Source organism: Herpailurus yagouaroundi, unplaced genomic scaffold (genome assembly GCF_014898765.1).
Source record: "Herpailurus yagouaroundi ecotype Mexico unplaced genomic scaffold, PumYag 28, whole genome shotgun sequence".
Lineage (NCBI taxonomy): Eukaryota > Metazoa > Chordata > Mammalia > Carnivora > Felidae > Herpailurus > Herpailurus yagouaroundi.
The window spans coordinates 153,002,010-153,023,946 of record NW_024412376.1 but is presented as its reverse complement, the minus strand read 5'-3'; the positions used below and the strand labels follow the sequence as shown (position 1 = coordinate 153,023,946).

General features: G+C 36.0%; 1 long non-coding RNA gene across 1 annotated transcript in view; it reads right to left on the bottom strand.

Moving 5' to 3' along the window:
- Positions 1 to 21,937, bottom strand: part of LOC121037752 (uncharacterized) — a 79,662-nt gene that overhangs the window by 35,889 nt on the left and 21,836 nt on the right. Inside the window, exons 4-5 of the long non-coding RNA XR_005793955.1 lie at positions 20,473 to 20,622; positions 17,785 to 17,892 (exon numbers count right to left, since the gene is read on the bottom strand). This is a non-coding gene — a long non-coding RNA (uncharacterized LOC121037752). The remainder of the gene's footprint in view (positions 1 to 17,784; positions 17,893 to 20,472; positions 20,623 to 21,937) is intronic.

Here is a 21,937-nt window from a genome sequence, read left to right as displayed (position 1 = left end):
AATCAACATGAAGGAATGAAGGGGACTAGAAATGGTATCTATCTAGAAATATATTTTTCTAATAATTTAAGTAATTTAAAACATGAATGAATGGTAAAAAATTAAAACTATATATTTTGTGATTTATAGGTTAAGGAGGACTGAAATATACACAATAAAGCAGAAAGACCAAGAGGAGAGACACGGACATATACTATTGTAAGGTGCTTCTATGTGAAGAAGTATAACATATGACCCGAATCTTTACAATGAGAAGTTAAAATATATAGTATAAACAAAAATAATAGAGTCTTAGCTAATGAGTCAACAAATAAAATAGAATGAAATCATTAAATGTACTCAATCCAAAAATGACAGGAAAAAAAAGAAAAAGGGAACAAAGACCAGATGGTACAAATGGAAAACAAATGGCAATATGGTAAATTCAAAGCCAACCATACAAGTAATCATGTTAAATGTAAATGGTCTCACTTTCTCACACCATTCACAAAAATAAACTCAAAATGGATAAAGGACCTGAATGTGAGACAGGAAACCATCAAAACCTTAGAGGAGAAAGCAGGAAAAGACCTCTCTGACCTCAGCCGTAGCAATCTCTTACTCGACACATCCCCAAAGGCAAGGGAATTAAAAGCAAAAGTGAATTACTGGGACCTTATGAAGATAAAAAGCTTCTGCACAGCAAAGGAAACAACCAACAAAACTAAAAGGCAACCAATGGAATGGGAAAAGATATTTGCAAATGACATATCGGACAAAGGGCTAGTATCCAAAATCTATAAAGAGCTCACCAAACTCCACACCCGAAAAGCAAATAACCCAGTGAAGAAATGGGCAGAAAACATGAATAGACACTTCTCTAAAGAGGACATCCGGATGGCCAACAGGCACATGAAAAGATGTTCAGCGTCGCTCCTTATCAGGGAAATACAAATCAAAACCACACTCAGGTATCACCGCACGCCAGTCAGAGTGGCCAAAATGAACAAATCAGGAGACTATAGATGCTGGAGAGGATGTGGAGAAACGGGAACCCTCTTGCACTGTTGGTGGGAATGCAAATTGGTGCAGCCGCTCTGGAAAGCAGTGTGGAGGTTCCTCAGAAAATTAAAAATAGACCTACCCTATGACCCAGCAATAGCACTGCTAGGAATTTATCCAAGGGACACAGGAGTACTGATGCATAGGGGCACTTGTACCCCAATGTTCATAGCAGCACTCTCAACAATAGCCAAATTATGGAAAGAGCCTAAATGTCCATCAACTGATGAATGGATGAAGAAATTGTGGTTTATATACACTATGGAATACTACGTGGCAATGAGAAAAAATGAAATATGGCCTTTTGTAGCAACGTGGATGGAACTGGAGAGTGTGATGCTAAGTGAAATAAGCCATACAGAGAAAGACAGATACCATATGGTTTCACTCTTATGTGGATCCTGAGAAACTTAACAGGAACCCATGGGGGAGGGGAAGGAAAAAAAAAAAAAGAGGTTAGAGTGGGAGAGAGCCAAAGCATAAGAGACTGTTAAAAACTGAGAACAAATTGAGGGTTGATGGGGGGTGGGAGGGAGGGGTGGGTGGGTGATGGGTATTGAGGAGGGCACCTTTTGGGATGAGCACTGGGTGTTGTATGGAAACCAATTTGACAATAAATTTCATATATAAATAAAAAAAATAAATGTAAAAAAAAACTGTAAGAAAAGACATTAAACCATGTGATCTTAAAAAAAAAAATGTAAATGGTCTCAACACCTAATTGAAAAACAGAGATCACTAAGTTGGAGAAGAAAGCAATAGCTGACTGTATGTTACAAGAAACACACTTTAAATATAAAGAAATAATGAACTTAAAAGTAAAATTTATAGTAAAAAGTATATTACATTAATAATAAAAAGGTTGATGTGGCTGTTTTAGTATTAGATATAGTAAATACCAGAACAAAGAATATAGCCAGGGATATAGAAAGTCATTCCATATAATAAAGAGGTCAATTCATCAAGAGGACATAATATTTCTAAATATGTATAGACCTAATAATTGTAACTACTTTAAAGCACACAAATCAAAAATTGATTGAACTTCAAGGAGAAACAGGCAAATCCACAGTAAGAGTTGGAGTTTAATACTCCTCTCCAATAATGAATACAATGAGTAGACAGAAAATCAGTAAAAATATAGAAGACAATAACATTCCCAACCAATTTAACCTAAATGACATTTGTTTATAGATCACTCAACCTAACAATGGCAGAATACATGTGCACACAGAAGATTTACCAAAAAAGTCCATAATCTAGGCAATCAAAGAGTCTTAATAAAATTGGAAGGATTCAAATCAAACGTTTTCTGTTTTTAAGTTTTTTAAACGTTATTTTGAGAGAGAGACAGAGAGAAAGTGCACAGGCAAAACATGAACACGAGCGTGGGGAGGGGCAGAGAGAGAGGAGAGAGAATTCCAAGCAGGCTTGGGAGTGCTGGAGTTCCTCACGGAACTCAGGAACCGTGAGATCACGACCTGAGCTGAAATCAAGAGTGGAAGCTTCACCGACTGAGCCATCCAGGTGCCCCTCAAATAAATGTTTTCTAATCACAATGGAGTTAGGTTTGTAATAAACACAAAGACATCTGGAAACTAAATTTTGAAACCAAATACACTTTTAAATCACATATGAATCAAGAAAGATATCAAAAGGAAATTAGAATATAAAAATAGATTGAAATATATTGAAAAACATATTGAAATAAAACATATTAAAATAAATGAAATCCAACATAACATGTTGTGTGACATAACTAAAATAGTACTTAGAAATGTGTAGCACTAAATACCTATATTAGAAAAGTAGAAAGTTCTCAAATCAATGATTCTACCTTTCTACCTTAATAAAATAAAAATGGCAGAGCAAGTTAAACTCAAGGAAAGTAACTGAAAAGAAATAATTACAAAATTATAATTATGCTAGAAATCAGTGAAAGAGAAATACACAAAATCTATGAAACCAAAAGCTAAATCTTTGAAAAATTCAATCAAATTAATAAATTTCTAGCCAGACTGATCAAGGGCAAAAGAAAGTATCTACAGTGAGCTCAAAAATCAGTTCTGCCCTGTAGATTCTGGTTCACCTTCCAGATATCATAGCATTTTTCAAAAGACCAAGTACAGAGGTGCCTGGATAGCTATGTTGGTTAAGCATCTGACTCTTGATCTCAGCTCAGGTCATGAACTCTAGGTTCCTGAGTTTGAGTTCTTCCAGTTGGCTTGAACAACTACGGAAGTGCCAGCTATAGAAAGGGCTATAGGACAGCTGTCAAAATTCAAGGTCAAGGACTCTAGGGATATATTTCCCCAAATAGTCTACTTAAAGAGTTTTTGCTTTCCATCTCTGAAACCTTGGGCTTGGCGTATTTGTAGTCATAGCACTTAAGGAAAAAATAGTTCCACTGGGGAATGCAGTCACAGTTTATTTGTACTGGAAGGTAAGTCTCCATTCTGACCATTTTAGAATCTTCATGCTACTAAGACAACAGGCACATTATTCACTGCATTGTACCAATGGATACTGGATTACATCTCCATAAATGGGAGAAGAACTCTACCTGCAACTCACAGACTTCACAAAGCCAATATCCCTTACCCAATTGTCCTGGCTGATGGGAAGCCCCAACAGCATAATAAAGATAGAATCAGCAAGGATTAAGATAATGATAGAATAAATATTTGTGTCACTCATTATGTAAAGAACACCACCCAGCTACGGGTAAAACTAAGAAAAATGTGAAGGGTGTGATAGAAGAAGGAAACATAGGCTTTAGGACATGGTACTGAAGCAGGGGCAGAAGAGCTTATGTTTTACATTAACTTTTTAATTTTACTTTTAATCTCTGCTTCATTCCACAGTAACTTCTATGAAGAACATTGACAACAAACAGTTTTAATTTTGGCTATGAGTATAGCTGATTTATCAGTCAATGACAATAAAGTTGTGGATAGCTTTGTATGTCCTTTAGTTAGGGACATGCGATTAAAAAAAAAAAAACCTGGACAAGATTTTAAATATGTACAAATGGATATTGAAAGAGAAAAGAGGGAGGCTGTACTGAATAGACTTCGTTTATCCCTTCACGTTCATGATCTGCTCTTCTTCCCCCTGACCTATGCCCTAGACTGCATTTTTAATTAAAAAATTTTTTTAATGTTTATTTTTGAGAGAGAGAGAGAAATGGAGAGTGAGCAGGGAAAGCGCAGAGAGAGGGAGACACAGAATCTCAAGCATGTTCCAGACTCTGAGCCGTTAGCACAGAGCCCAACGCAGGGCTGGAACTGGAACTCATGAACCACGAGGTCACAACCTGAGCCAAAATCAGACACTTAACCAACTGAGCCACTCAGGCACTCCTATGTCCTAGACTGTATTAATATATTCAGAAAGCAGAGGGCAAATGTCACTGGGGTGTTTATTCCTCCAGATCTCTCTCTTAAAGACCATAGAAAGACATATTTGAGGAGGATGAAGAATATAAGGTATGAAAAATATTCAGAAATAGGCCGATACAGTAGAAACATTTTTCTTTTTTTCTCTCTGTTGAAAATACATTCATTTTTATATAAACAAATTATGTCATTCAGTGTCCCAAGGAAACCTGATGGCCCATTTGAAAGGTTTTACATGAAATTTAATGAAAGGAATGTTCACAGAGATGTGGGCAAACATAACAAAACCCATAAGAGATGAGGAAGTGTCTAGATATTAGTGACAATGGGAATTCATTACTATCTCTAGGGTCAAAGGGGAAGAATATATTATATAATCAGCACTCAGTAAGCGCTGATTCCTTGGAAGACGTCCCAAGCCACCAGGCATTGTGGCTGTAGGATACAGACACTGCCAGAGCCCAGGGCACAGGGGAGATGAGGTACTAGAGGAGGAGGGGAGTGGAAACTAAATATTTTAACCTCTCTCTATCACCTTTCCATTTCATGTTACGCCCTCTTGGCCAAATACATCTAGAATTCAAGGGGCTAAAGAATCAAGTGATGAAGTCTATGGAAGTCAAAACTCCTGGGGCAGAGAGCAATTCAGAGACCAGCAGAGAAGAGAAATCTGGTGAGCATGTAGTTAGGATGGGGGAATAGAGTGGGGTGAGGGGGAGAGCAAACAGATAAAAACCACCACACCAAGGAAATTATTTTCAACTGATTTTTTTAATGAACAAAATTGAAAACAAAACACTGAGTGGAATTACATTAAGAAAATTAACATGTTTCAAAAAATGCTTTGAGTCAAAAATCACAGGAAAAGCAAGATACAAAAAAAATGCTCTTGGATTCAACACATTTATAACAGTTACAAGAAGCTGGATTGACTAGTATAGCTTTGATTCTCGTTTCCTCTTGATCCTGTAGTACATGTTATCTTTTAAGACTCAGAATAATGAGTACTCCTGTGGATTGCCTTGTATCTCTGCTGTAATGCCTTTGAAAGAGGTAATTACTATAAATAGCCTCATTTCTGCTAAAAATTATATGAATTTTTTATGTAAGAACAATAAATCAACTCAAACAACTGCCTCACTATTATTCATCATAACAAACTTGCGATATAGCCAATTTTGGGGAAAAAATGCAATTTTCCTAAAGTGCCTCTTTGAATTATTCAACGTTTCTATTGCAGCTAATTAATTTACAGCATATTACTAAAATGAACCAATGAAAATAAACAAACTACTGAGCAAAAATAAAAGTACAGATGCTAGTAATATCCTATCTTCTTTGATACTATGCTTTATACTTCTGCCCCAAACAAGTAGAAATTAATGTAGTAAACTGATACTATTTTAATGGATTCTATATATAGCCAATTATATATTAGCAATGATGGCTGGATATGTAATTTATAACATACTGTAGATGGACAACATGTGATTTCTTTGGGGAAAGTGTGCTTGCCACTAACAAAAATTAAGGTGAAGAAGTGAGTCTTTATTAAATCTACGATCATTTCAAATAGTTCCTTTCACTCAGTTTTTACTTACAAGGGGCAGCCTACTTTAAATATTACATCTCTTATATCTAACATTAGATCGCTTCTTCCTAAGAGTATCACAAAAGAAATTATAAGAAGTGATAAAAAAAAATCCACATCACAATGGAAGGCAAATCTATTCTTAAAATCACATCCACTAAATTGCTAAATTGCCATTTCTCAGCCTAGAGTCACATGCCCCTTCCTTGAAACTTTTTTCTTCATTTAAGGAGACATTCAGCTCAGATCCATCTGATTTTATGAAAGCAGAGACACTGAAAGCTGAGAATTCTAATCTCAGCTCTGTCATTACTATATAACATGACCTTGGGCAATCTCTCAAGCCTCATCTCCTTTATCTAAAAGATGATGTTCTCAACTCAGTGATAACTCATTTCACAGTCTTGTTCAAAGGAATAGCTAGCAATGTCTGCCAGGTATATTGAAAACATTAAGTGCTAGATACATATTTAATCATGAGATGGAATGTTTGTGACATTAAAAAATCTACTGCAAGAGGTGCCTGGGTGGCTCAGTCAGTTAAGCGTCTGACTATTGATTTGGGCTCAGGTAATGATCTCAGTTGGTTAGTTGGAAACTTGCATTGGGCTCTGCGATGACAGTGTGGAGTCTGCTTGGCATTCTGTCTCTCTCCCTCTCTCTCTGCCTCTCCCCTACTCTCTCTCTCTCTCTCTCTCTCTCTGAAAATAAATAAATAAACTTTTTTTTTAAGTCTGCAAAAAAAAAAGCAAAATAAATCATGTACTACTGGGAAGCATAATCAGAGCAATTGGAAGTTCTTCTTATAGGTTAGTTAGATATTTATGAATAAGGTTTACTTTTTAAACTTTTTTAGCTTATTTATTTTTGAGTGAAAAAGAGAGAACGAGCCAGCAGAGGAGGGGTAAAGAGAGGGGGAGAGAGAGAATCCCAAGCAGGCTCCACACTGTCAGTACAGAGCCCGAAGCAGGGCTCGAACTCATGAACCATCGAGATCATGACTAAGTCAAAATCAAGAGTTGGATGTTTAGCCAACTGAACCACCCAGGTGTCCCTATGAATAAGAACTAAAAAAAAAAAAAAAAAAAGAAAAAAACCAATAAAACAACTTTCTCATGGTACCTGTCTTAGTCCATTTGGGCTGCTATAACAAAATACTATAGACTGGGTGGATTAAACAACAAACATTTATTTCTCACTGTTCTGGAGGCTGAGAAATCCAAGATCAAGATGCTAGAAGATTTGGTGCCTGGTGAGAGTCCAGTTCCTGATTCATAAATGACTACCTCACAGGGTCTTCACAAGGCCTAAGGAGAACAAGGGAGCTATCCGAGGTCTCTTTCATAAGGATATGAATGAATAATTCTATTCATCAGGGTTCCACCTTAAATGACTTAGTCACCTCCCAAAGGCCCCACCTCTAAATACCATCACATGGGACATCAGGTTTTATCTTTTGAGGTTTTGAGGAAACATTCAGTCCATAGCAGCACCTGTTGCAAAAACAAACCAACTAAGCCACGTTTACAACATCATTTTTTAGGACAATGAACTCCATGCTCCAACAAGATTTATGTTGAGGCAGAAATTTTACTAACATTATGAAAAAACTGAAGAACACCTGTTTGTGCTACTCCAAGTAAATGTATTGTGACAAGGAAAACATTTAGATTCTTTATGGATCTAAGAAAGAATCAGATGAGATATGGAGGACTATTTCCTGCACTTTATTGTCTTTTCATACAGAGGAAGGTGAGTGGAGCAGAGTGCAGATGAATTATACTCTATAAAAAGATGACAGCAATATTTCCTTAAAAAAAACCATTTTGGAAAATCAATCCAGTGAAAGCTAGTTTTTTGAAAAGATCAATAAAATTGATAAGCCTCTAGGCAGGTTAAATATAAAAAAAAGAGGCTACAAATAATTAATATAAGAAGTGAAAGAGAAGGTATCATTGCATATCCTATGGACATTATAAGGATAATAAAATATTATGAACAACTCTCTGCCCACCAATTTGATAACCTAGAAGAAACATTATCTTTTCTTCTTGAAATGTACTATTTGCCAAAACTCACAGAAGAAAGACAATCTGAATAGGCCTGCATCTATTAAAGAAATTGAATCTATATTAATAACCTTCCAAAACAGAAAACAGTAGACCTAGATAGGCTTACTGATGAATTCCACCAAACACGTGAGAAAGAAATTATACAAATTTTCTAAAACCTCTTGCACAGGACAGAAATGGAGGGAATACTTCCTAATTCATGTTATAAGGCCAGCATTGTGCTATGCCAGGACCATTAAAAGACTTGTAAGAAAATAAAAATACAAACAAATATCTCTCATGATAAGACATGCAAAAATCAACAAATAATATTAGCAAATTGAAGCCAACAATATAAAAAAAAGATTATACACAAGTAACAAGTGGGATTTATCCCAGGTATGCAAGTCTGGTTCAATATTTGAAAACCATTAATATAATCCACCACATCAAGAGGCTAAAAAAGAAAAATCACTTGAACATATCAGTAGATGCCGGAAAAGTATTTGACAAAATCCAACACTTATTCATAATGGGAAACCTCTCCAAGTTGATAAAGATTATCTGCAAAAACCCCCACATCTAACATCATACTTAGTGGTAAGAAACTTGAAGCTTTCCCATTAAGATCTAGTATAAGAAAGGGGTGTCCCCTCTGTCACTCCTTTTCAACATTGTACTAGAAGGTCTAGCTAATGTAGTAAGACAAGAAAATAAAATAAAAGGCATACAGATTGGGAAGGAAGAAATAAATGGTTTTGTTTGCAAATGACATGATCCTCTATGCAGAGAACACTAAAAAAAAATGACCAAAAAATCCTCTTTGAACTAATGGGTAAATTAACAAGCTTGTAGGATATAAGGTTAAAATGCAGAAGTCAATTGTTTTCCAATATCATTAAAAGTGCAGTATCATTTACAGTAACATCCTCCAAAATAAAATAGGTAATTATAAATCTAACAAAATATGTACAAGATATAGAAAAGGAAAACTACAAACCTCTGATGAATAAATTCAAATCATAGAATGTTTACCTCTTAGAAAAATTAACTTAAAATGTATCACAGATTTAAATAGAAAGTTAAAAACTATAAAATTCCTAGAAGATAGCATAGGAGAAACACCAATGACCTTGAATATGGCAATGATCTGTTAGATGCAATACCGAAGGCATGATCCTTAAAGAAATAATTGACATAAAAGACTTCATTAATTAAAATTTTCTGTTTTGAGAAAGACATTGTCAAGAGATTGAGAAAATAAGCCACAGTCTGAGAGAAAATATTTGCAAAGATGTACCTGAATGAAGACTTTCATACAAAATATACGGAGAATTCTTACTACTCAATAATAAGAAAGCAAACAAATTAAAAATGAGCCAAAGACCTTAACAGATGCTTCATCAAATAAGATATGCAAATGGCAGATAAACCTATGAAAAGATGCTCCACATTATGTGTCACCAGGGAAATGCAAATTAAAAGAGCAATAAGAAACCAGTACAAACCTATTGAAATAGCCAAAATCCAGAACATTGACAACACCAAGTGCTGACAAGGATGTGGAACATCAGTAATGCTCATACATTCCCAGTAGGAATGCAAAATGATACAGCCACTTTGGAAAACTGCTTGGCAGTTTCTTAGAAAGCTAAACATATTTTCACTTTTTGGTCCCACAATGATCACATTCATTGGTATTTATCCAAAGTAGTTGAAAACTTATGACCACACAAAAAGTACACATGGATGTCAAGAGCAGCTTTATTCATAATCACCAAAATTTGGAAGTAACCAATATGTCCTTCAGGAGATGAATGGATAAACAAATTATGGTACATCCAGACAATGGAATGTTATTCATCACTAAAAAATGAGCAGACAATACACGAAAAAGAAGTGGAAGAAACTTAAATGCATAGTACTAAGTAAAAGAATCTGAAAAGGCTACATACTGTATGATTCCAACTACATCACATTCTGGAAAAAGCAAAACCATGGAAACAGTAAAAGATGAGTAGTTATCAGTGGTTAAAGCAAACATTTCAGTAAAAGAAGATTCAGATTCTGGAAATACCGATTGATGCCTCATTTTTGTTTGTGTGTGTTTTTTTTTTTAATTTAATTCCCATAAATAGTTGCTGGCTGAGGCTGAGAGAAGGTGCTTACTGTTCTAATGCTATGGGAAGACTAGGTGGGAAGACTAGTGGGTGAGGTCTGGAAAGAAAATCACATCAAGAGCAAAATATTCAATCAAAGTGGATAGAATAATTGTTTTTGGTTTTTATTCCCTATAATATACTCAAGGAGATGACACTCATTTCATTAAGGGCCAATGCCTCACTAAGCAAATCATTTTATGTGAATAGATAGAGTGGGAGAACAGGAACACTAACCAAACTTCTTAGAATGTTGATGAAAAATTCCAGATGACTCTAACATTTCCTCTATAAGCCTTCTATGGACATACCCCACTCCAACTCGCAACAGATGAAATGTTAAGATCAAGGTACAAAGCAAGAGAAAGAACGATTGGGAATTACTAAAGATTAAAATGCAGGGGAGGGAAATTTGTAGAATCAAAGATCAAAGTGTAGGGGAAGAAAGGTTGGGGACTCCTAGTATGTGGAGTGACATTTTATGAGGTTATAATAAAAGAAGATGAAACTGAATAAACAGTATATCAGTTAATTATTGCTGGGTAGCATATCACATCAAAACTTAGTGGCTTAAAGTATTTATTTTTCAACTCTTTGTGTGTTGACTGGGAGTTTCTTCTCCTTCATATATGTCGGGAGGGGTTACTCATGAATTTTGGAGCTCACCAGGGACCCTCAGTCTTCTTTCATGTGAGCTCCCTCTCATGCACTGTTTTAGCTTGAAAAACCTCTTATGGCCTTTTTTCCAGAAAGATAGTTTAGACAACCTTAAACATGGTGGCTGGGTTCTCCGAAAGAATGTCCTAATCAGAAAAGTTCTGCTGTGTGTGTATCGAGGCTCTGTTGCATCGCACATGCTAAAGCCCTGTTGACTCAGATGCAACGTGGGAGAGGGCTGCCTACGCAAGTATCTGAATACTGGGAAGGACAGTCCTGTGGATGCACCAATGGAATAGCTTATCCATGTATTGAGGGCTCAGTAGTCTGCTGAGTACCACAATGCTATCATCCAAGTGTTTCCATGCTCTAACAAGTTTTTTTTTTTTTTAATTTATCATTTATATATATTGTTAAGACTTTTTAAAGAACAGTTTAGGATTCACAGCAAAATTGAGCAGAAGATAAAGAGATTCTCCATATACTTCCTACTACCATACATGTATTGCTTCCCCTATTATCAACATTCACCACCAGAGCGGTATGTTTGTTACATCATAATAACCTAAAATTAACAGTGTACTTTAAGGTTTACTCTTGGTGTTGTACCGTCTAAAGGTATGGACAAATGAATATTGACATGTATCCATTATTGTGGTATCATACAGAGTGTTTTCACCACCCTAAAAATCTTTTGTGAAGGTTGTCCATTTAAGTATATTGTAATATAAATGAACACTGAAAACAACTGTTCTATCCTTTTTGATGAAATATTCTTCTGGATCCTGATCATATTCTCTTTCAGGACCTCACTTATTGAATCTACCCACCAAATAATCTTATTGGGACTGGATAAATAAGCACCTTCCTGCAGCCTCAGCCAGCAACTATCTATGGGAAATAAGTAATAAAAGCAAAATGCAAACAAAAAATAAGCCATTAATTAATTTTTGCAAAATTGGAATGTTCCCTCCTTGAAATTTTTGCTTGAAAATCATTTTTCTTTTTGGAAAATTTGAACTAAGACTGGGTACCGCTATCATTTCTGTGTGATCCATAGTTATATAATATAAATGAGAACCTAAGCATGATGTCCAAAATAAAGTCAAAGAAAGGGACAAGGAATTTTGTGGTTTGGATATCTCTACTTGACTAAAGATGAAAATGGTAAATATAAAGTTCGTCATTTGGCAAGAAAGCAAAGAAACACATAATACAATGTTTTTAATGAACAGATTTGCAAGGTTAATATAAAAGCTGCCATTATATCTGAGTCCACTGTTGCAATGGTCATGTATTTATTATAATAGATTATTATCAAAGTTCTCACCAGACCTGGAGAATTTTTTTTAATGCAGCTTTTTCCTAGTTGTCAAATATTAAATGTGATTTTCAATTTATTTGGCAAGAAAGGGAAGGGAAGAAGTTGAGAAGAGAAACTGGCAGTCAAAAATGATTTATTTTTAAGAATAATTCATGTTTGTCCTATAATTAATCCATCAACTAGCCACATCAACACAGTTAGTATCATCTATTTACTTAAAGTGCATCTTTTGCTTTTATTCATTTGAAAAGAGAGACCTGAAGTCCAAAAGGCATCCATATTAAATTGCTTTTTAAAGTAATTTTTAGAACACCAAAAGGAAGCTTAAACTACATAAATATCAGTGTAACTTGCTAAAGAAAACTTCTGTAATCTAACTTAATTATATTGAAGATTAATAGGCATGGAGGATTTAGGAAAAGAAAAGATTTAAATGACCTTGATTTTATTTACTTTTTAAGTTTATTTATTTACTTATTGAGAGAAAGAAAGCACACACGCAGGACAGGGGCAGAGACCTTTCTGCACTGTCGTTGCAAAGCCTGATCTCATGCGGGGCTCAATTCCATGAACTATGAGCTCATGACCTGAGCCAAAATCAGAAGTTGGATGCTTAACTCCAGTCACCCCACCTTGATTTTAATAAGATGTTTTATTTTGTAATAGAATATTGTATGTCATGCAATACATAATAATTAGTGAGGACAATCTGGTTTGCATATCATATACCCATGAAGCTGATGCATAGCTGGTTGGTGATTAATGTTCACAAAATTTTCCCCTATATTGACTTCGAGATAGGAAAGATAACTCACAATATTTTACAGAGGCTGATATTGAAGTTTTGGTTGCATTTATATCTTTCATTCATAATCTGTAACATATCTTCAAACAATTCTGGAATTCTCTGTAACTGAATAACTCCATTTTAATAAGGATAATATGATTTTAATGGAAAGAAATTGGCCTGAGAAACCTACAGAGATACAATAGAGAATCAATGGTAATACATCTAAATGAACTCAAGTCCATCTTTTTTTATTATTACTTTACTTATTGTATGAAAGACATTCTATTTCTTTAGTGTAGGTTATGTGATAGTAATGAAGACACTTTTCACATACTTACGGTTGAAGTCTTCAAGAATATTTTAATTCCATGTGACAGAAATCTTTTTTTATTATTATTACCTTATGTTTGATATTATATTAACTTCATAGACAATGTTCTGGTGATTATGTCCAGGTGGCAGTAAGCTACTGATAAGAAAGTGTAAAATACATTTATTTGATTGTGTAGAAATAAAAGAGCTTGCCCAACACAATGTAATTTGCAGAAAAACAGAGAGAGAGAGAGAGAGAGAGAGAGAGAGAGAGAGACAGTGAACCAAAGATAAAAATTCTAGTGAAAACTATAATAAAGGAATGCACAGAGAAGGAATAATTAATGAAGTGTCTCAAGAATAATAGCCAAGGAGGTATAAAAAGAACAAGTCAAGGGTTTCATGAGTCAAGGGCAGAGAAAGTTCCATGAAATGAGAGACCTGCAATCTACCAGAGCATAAGAGACCAATGAGTAATAAACAGTGAAGTTCCTGAAGGCAAAAAGGAGCCATGGGGAGAACAAAGTCAGTGCAGTCCGTATAAGAAAGTTCTAGAGCTAGTTTTGAACTCTTAACTTCACTGTTATATGTTCTATGGAAAAAGAAAGTGAAGATTAAAATAGACTCTTGATATTAAAAGTATGAGATCATATAAACTCTTTAAAACTGAAATTTCAGAGAATATGTTTGCGGCCACGATTCAATAAAAATAGGGAAAAATGTGTGTATGTGTCTATATTAAACACTTAAATGTACCAAATAATGTAATAATTTTAAATATTCTCCTAAAATACAAAATACAAAACTTTTATTACCAAAAAAATTACAAGTGATGACAAGCCACGTCAAATCTAAGATACGATCACTACCAGGATCAGAGGCATATGCACAACATTTCATGCATACCTTATTAAACAAGATGGCTTGGAAGTAAATGAATTAAGCCTCAACTCAAGAAGTTAGAAAAAGAAAACAAACTTATTGAAAGAGGATAAAAGAAGAGGCAGAAATGTATAAATAGAAAAATTATGTTAGAATTAATTTTTAAAAAATCCAAGAGCAGAGCCTTTGAAAAATAACAGCAACATACCCAAACCTTCTAAGTAAGCTGATCAAGTAAAAAGTGAAAACATTATTATGTAAAAATAAAAATATACAATCCCAGAAACAGGTAGGATTTTAAAAATTATAATACTATGCATAATTCTGTGCTATACATGTAATTCCAACGAAATGAATAATTATTCTGGAAAAATGCAGATTACCAAAATTGACACAGGACAAAGTAGAAAATCTTAATCGACCCATCACCATGTAGTAAATTGATATCCTCATAAAAAGAGCTATTCTTTGAAAAGGCATGAAGCTCAGATGATTTTAGCAAGAAAGCCTTCCAAACCCTGAGAAGGAGCTGATATTTTTGTACCGTTTAAACTGTTCCCAAGCATGGAAGAGGTGGAAAGTGTCACAATTCACGTTATCAAATTATGTTGCTGTTCTCCACATCCACTCAGCCCCAAGCTGTTATGATTTGTAATTTGTTACTTTGAGGTTTTCTGAATGATTCTCTCTCCATTTTTACAAAAAACAAAAAACAAAACAAAACAAAAAAACACTTCATTGAAGAGATTAGGGTATTTTCATGGTGGAGATCAGCTTTTACTTAGAGGGAAGAAAAGATATTCCCTCCAGCTGGTGAGAAAAGAGAGATTTACAAGTCCCTAAACATCAGGGGCCTGAGCTCTGGTCTGGTCTGGTCTAAGAAGCAGTAAAATCTGTGAAGAAAATGGCCACTTAGGGATCTAGAACTGAGTGATAGGTGGCTGGGGAGCAAGTGAGGAGCAGGGATGACTGAGGACAAGGGATTTCCTCCAAAGCCTCGGTACTTTGAGAGACCCTAGAAACTTTATACTCTCATAATATAAAAGAAACTCAAGAATAACTGACTTTGAATTTTCTGCCAAACTAGGGGCATGAGTGCTTGAAGTTGGAATTAAATTGATTTAAAGATAATAAAAACTGTGATTCTGCCCCCCCCCCCCCATATTTGAGTTTGTGCGTCAAGATGTACCCACTACATATAGACTTAAAAAAAAACCTTAAATACATTTCTGGTCAATTAAATCCAGGAGAATAATAAAATACCAAGCAGGATTATTTCTACAAATATAAGATGGTTTATGTTGAAAAATCTATTTATACGATTGATCAAATGGCCAAATTTAAAAATTATAGTTATACTTCTAATTGCTGAAAAAGAATTTGAAAAAATTAGCATTCATCATTTAAAAAAATCAAATATGATTAAAAACAAAAGGGTCCAAGAAATGAAAATATTGGTAAACCTTGGATTGTGAGTAACTTGTTCTGCAAGTGTTCTGGAAGACAAGCAAACATTTCTAATAAATTTTAACTTGATTATCAAGCCATGTCTTACAATACAAGTAGTACATGATGCCGAACTTCACATGATCACAGCTGAGCCAATGTTTTCTCTCTCTCTTCCCTCACCTCCCCCTCACTGTGGGATTGTGGGTGATCATCTCCCATATTCCGACGCTTGGTCTCAGGCCACGGTGTTTGGCAGAAATCAGTGATTTTTTTAGAACATTGGAAGGTGCCCACAATAGGCACTAGTGTATTTTTGTCACCTCAAAGCACCTATGGACAGTTCTTTGCTTTTCCTTACAAGAGGAAGCTTAGGAATGCTTTGCTTCATTCTAGGTCATTGGATAGGTTCCTTGTTGACATTGCATGAAAACAAAAAGATACCATGGAGCCAATAGATAGCAGTGATTCCATTAGTGATAGTGAAAGTCATCCATCACAATAACCCTCCTCCCTCTTGTCTCCCTCACACCAGCCACAAAGGTTTTCAAATGTAAATGCAGTTTACTTTATTTTCTTTATATGTTGTATATTCTTTATTATCTTGTATTATATTACCATATTGTAATCATTTTTATGTGAATCTTTTCGGGTTGTGGAATGAATCATCTGAGTTTCCATTATTTCTTGTGGGGAAATTCGCTTTGATACACAAGTGCTTTGGATTACAAGCATGTTCTGGAATGAATTATGCCCGCAAACAAAGGTTTTAATGTAAAAGGAAAGGTATTGCTGTTACACTACATTATTTCATATAGTATCTTGTTTGGTTTTCCTAAAAATCTTATCCCTATGTTTTAGACACAAACACTATCCTGGGAAGATTAAATAATTGACCCAAGCTTGTATCGATTGTTAAGTGATGACGTTAGAATGTAGGACACAGTCGTATGTTTCCTTACAAAACTACCACACCATAAAATTATCTGGTCAAAAAGATAGTAAATGAAAAAGCAAAGAATAAATCTAACATGTTTGACTCTGAATCCAATGCTTCCTTCACATGAAGTTGGAAGTGTCTGTCTCTCCTGCTAAATTATGCACTCATAGCCTACAACCTTGCCTTCTAACTCAACTTTGTTTCCCCCGACACCAATACAGTGCTTATGCCTATTACAAACCCTGATAAAATGTTTTGTATAGGCGAATGACTATTTTAAGTTAAATCTATGGGCAGGGGTAATATGAAAATGTTTAACAGCTTACATGGCATAAGCATCAGCAGGAAACAACCATCATGACCCTATCAGTATGTTCTGATAACTATCAGTCCTGGCAACAGTGGACAGCTTGGTCCCTAATTTCTCCTGTCCATGTGAAAAATGCCATTGGAATCCCACTGGTCATTCTGTTCAACCTAACCTTGCTGCACTTGACACAGTTGTTTGGACTAGTGGTGGGCACCAGACATAGCCCAATTCCTTCCACATAGTCAGCTTCCCCAGAAACAGCAGATTGCTCCAAGCTAGAGATTAGGATTCTCATGAGTTCTACAGAGTCTTTCCTGAGAATTTAGAATTTGTCACGAGAGGAAGTAGATACTGAATAAGGGAATTCATGTCTCTTCAGGTAGCTGGACATGTAAGTGCTTCTACTAACTCTCACGGACATATTATCCAACATGTTTTCTGGACATGCATACTATAAAGAGAAAGAGAAACTGGAAATTAGAATAAGGAAGGACAGGAGCACCTGGGTGGCTCAGTCGGTTAAGTGTCCGACTTCAGCTCAGGTCATGATCTCACGGTCCGTGAGTTCGAGCCCCGCGTCAGGCTCTGGGCTGATGGCTCAGAGCCTGAAGCCTGCTTCCGATTCTGTGTCTCCCACTCTCTCTGCCCCTCCCCCATTCATGCTCTGTCTGTCTCTGTTTCAAAAATAAATAAAAACATTAAAAATTAAAAAAAAAAAAAGAATAAGGAAGGACAGAAACAAAGGCCAGTCTTGATTTCTAATCTTAATTCTTGGTCTCTAATTCCGTTTCCTGCATGTAGTGGGCAGGGTTCAACCAGAGAAGCAGAACCAATAGAATATATAGGGATATATTAAGGAATTTATTACCGGGTACTTGCTTACCTAATTATGGCAGCTGGCTAAGAAGTCTCCGCAAGGCTGTCTCCACATTTCATGTCAGAGCCCAAAGTTCTCAGGGCAGACGGTCTGGAAGAGAAGATCACCAGCAGACTGGAACCCCATGAGGAAAAGTTAGAAATCCCCAAGGATTGACTGGGGCCTGTGTCCATTCTTATTGCCACTGACCTTAAAATGAATATCTTGCAGAAGCCAGAGCCCCTCCTCGAGGCACTGACCATGCACCCTAACACACCTAGTTCAGAAGTCAGAGGAATCCAGAAGATCCAGAGGTAAGGGAGAGCAATTGTAGGACAAGCTGTTGTTTCTCACCAAGAAGATAAGTCAGCAAATCAGCAACAACATATGTATGCTATAGGATGGCTGCTTCCTTCCTTCATCTCTCCAGCTCTGGAGAGAATCTTCTTTGTCTCTTACCCTAATGAAACATCCTTAATGGGCATTCTGGGAAATATTAATTCAGCCTAGCCACAATGACACATTACATAGCCACCTCATTGTGGTGCTAATTCAGATTAGTCTTTGTTGCTTGCAGCAACACCAAATTCCTAATTTATGCAAGAAAGAAATGGAAATAGTGGAAAATGAAAGATAGTACACTAGAAGATATATGGAGGCCCCAGAATCAGATCACAAATGATAATACAAAAAAATAATAAAATGGCTTATATTTTTATGGTGTTTTTAGTTTAATTTGCAACAAAAGATATTCAAGTAACTTTACAATTCTAAGATATACTAGAGGGCAGAATTTACCTAGCAGGCTTATATTATACTACCTAAATTGTTTCAAAAACAGGACAGATAGACATTTGTTGGAGGGGAGGGGTGGTTAAGGGTGTCCCTTAGTCTCAATACAAGAGTTGAATTCGATGACTTCTCAAGATTATTTCCAACTACATGATGTATTATAAACCAAAAATTCTTTAATTGCACTTTTTCCCATGGCTTCAATTAGCTTATTCATAATAAGAATCTCTTCAGCCTAAGAAAACATATCCATAGCTTGTTGGCTACAGCAAGTGTTTTCCATGAAATGCCACAGGAAAAAAATAACTTTCGAGAAGAATAACTGCTTCCAAAATTTGAGTTGGAACAGATATCCAGTACCTCTGCTGCTTATGAGAAGCATACACGATCTGACTCTAAAAATACCTTCTTGATTTAGGTAAAATGACTCAGGGTTAAACTTTAAAAATGAATACGAGCGGAGCCTATCATACATCTCCCAATTGCGCTAGACAGCTCCTATACACTGGGCCAGATTTGAAAGGTGGGCCAGACTCCTTCATTTGATACAGTTTGCATCCATTTTCTTTTCTTTTTTAAAATTTGTTTAATTAAAAAAAATTTTTTTAACTTTTATTCAGTATTGAGAAACAGTGAGAGCATGAGTGGGGGAGGGGCAGAGAAAGCAGGAGACACAGAATCCAAAGCAGGCTCTAGGCTCTGAGCTGTCAGCACAGAGCCAGATGTGGGGCTTGAACTCAAGAACCTCGAGATCATGACCTGAGTCAAAGTCAGCCGCTTAACTGACTGAGCCACCCAGGCGCCCAAATCTTTTCTTTCTTTTTTTTTTTTTTTTTTTGTAATGTTTATTTATTTATTTTTGACAGGGACAGAGAGAGAGCATAAGCAGGGAAGGGGCAGAGAGAGAATCCCAAGCAGGCTCCACGCCGTCAGGGCAGAGAACCGATGTGGAGCTCGAACTCACCAACAATGAGACCATGACTGGAACCAAAATCAAGAGTCTGACGCTTATCCAGCTGAGCCATCCAGGCACCACTGCATCCATTTTCTGCCACATTCTGCCCCTAGCACCTGACTTCCAGTTCTCTGCCAACCTCAGAACACATTAAGTGCTACTAATTTTATAAAAAAAGATGTGATTTTGACAAAGTATTCCTGCGGCCTTACTCTGGCTTTAATTTAGTCTTCTCAGGAGAATGCATATTAAACAAACAAACAAACAAGAAAGGAAACACAATACAAAAAAATCTCATTTTGTTGGTGGACTGATTGCCAGCATTTTAATTATATATATCCATTGGACAAGTACAGTTGTTTGCATAAAGAAGTGAAATACTTCTGGGGCACCTGGGTGGCTATCAGTTAGGCATCTGACTTCAGCTTAGGTCATGATCTCACAGTTGGTGAGTTCACCAGCTTCAAGTTCTGTGTCTCCCTCTCTCTGCCCCTCCCCCTCTCCTCGAAAATAAACATTAAAATTTTTTTTTAAAAAAGTAAAGTACTTCAAAGTACCAAAAATTAAACAATCACACTCTAGTTGTCTATATTTCCATATAGCCATATATTTTGTATGATGTATATGTATATATATATCCATATATATATATGTACATGTATGTGTGTATATTATGTGTATGTATATATGCATTATATATATAAATTATATATAATTTAATGCATCACATCACTCAAACCACAGGTAGACCTTTTCAGTGCTTCTTTTTGTTTTGGAAAAGGAAGTCCTCTCCCCCACCCCCACACTCTCCTTCTGTTCTGACTAAACAAGTTAAATTGGTTAAATTCCACAATGTCTTATGAAGCCTTCGTTCTGAGGCTCAGGAATTTACTGGGCATGTTACAGGACCTATCAGGACTTCCTAGTTTCTCAGGGCTAGAGAAATACAACCTCTCCCTGGCTCCTACCTTTTCTATTCCTGAGAATATGGTGCTTTCCAAATGCATTACAGGGTAAGACAAGCCTAGAGGCTACAGCTCTGCTTGGTCTGAGAAGGTCCGAGATGGGTAGCCGGAACCATCTTTGCCTATGCGTAGGCAAAAACTCTCATGTTCTTTCTGAAAAAGAAAAGGCTTTTCCTGAAGTAGGTGATAAAATCTGACACTCAGGCACGTATTGGAGGAAGTAGAAGGCGTATGGCTTATTTTGGTTCCAGATCACTTTAGCACTCATAGTAGTAACTATTTCCTGAGCTCTGACTCTGCACCAATAACTGTCCAGAGTGCTCAGTATGGATTTCTTCCTTATTTCTCATCTCTATCATATAAGGTTGCCTTATGACTTCAATAAGCCAATTAGGTAATGCAAAATAACTCTTTTATTCTGTGAGGTACATAATGTCCACAGTAACAATCTGAGATATGTGACTTAGCTACTTTCTCACAACCTCTCTAACATAAGCAAATCTCATATCAAATTCTGCAACATAATAAAATCATTAATTAAATAAGTATTATTAGCAAGCAGATACAGAACGGTTCACATGACCTATTCGGTAGTTTTGATGAACCCCAGGTCTTTTTTTTTTTTTTTTTCAACGTTTACTTATTTTTGGGACAGAGAGAGACAGAGCATGAACGGGTGAAGGGCAGAGAGAGAGGGAGACACAGAATCGGAAACAGGCTCCAGGCTCTGAGCCATCAGCCCAGAGCCCGACGCGGGGCTCGAACTCACGGACCGCGAGATCGTGACCTGGCTGAAGTCGGACGCTTAACCGACTGCGCCACCCAGACGCCCCATCCAGGTCTGTCTTTTTAGTTACCTCCAACATGAAGCAGTAGGCTGTTTAAGGCAGATGATGATATAAAGGCAGAGTTTCATTAACACTAAGTTGGAATCAATTTACCACCCCTCCCCCCAAAAAAAGTTAGAAATCATATGGACACTAACAGCAAAGGTAAAACCTGCTGAACTCCTTAGATTCTTTTGTCTTGTTTACCCAAAGATGGAGTGCATTGGTAGTGTTTTCTTTTAATATTTAAGCCAATCCACGTATCTTGAAACTTTAATTTTTCTTCATAAAGCACATTGCTAGCATTCGTCAATGCTAATTACCAAGTCACCGATCTTACAGATATAACAACTTATATCCATGCTAATTAAAGTATATTATGTTGATTGAGCTATCAACAACAGAATTCAATTAGCTTCTTCTCAGTATGGCTTCCTGGTGTGTATCATTCCTGAATGTACTATTAACTGCACCTATACTAAAATATTTTAAGATAAATTACAGATACCATAATAAGTAGGAACTGTGATTATCCTAATGTTTCATCTACAGAATCTAATGACTTTAAGCTACTACATATCTCACTTAAGATCCTATCGTTAGTAAATGGTAGAATCAAAAATACAAACCTAAATTTGACC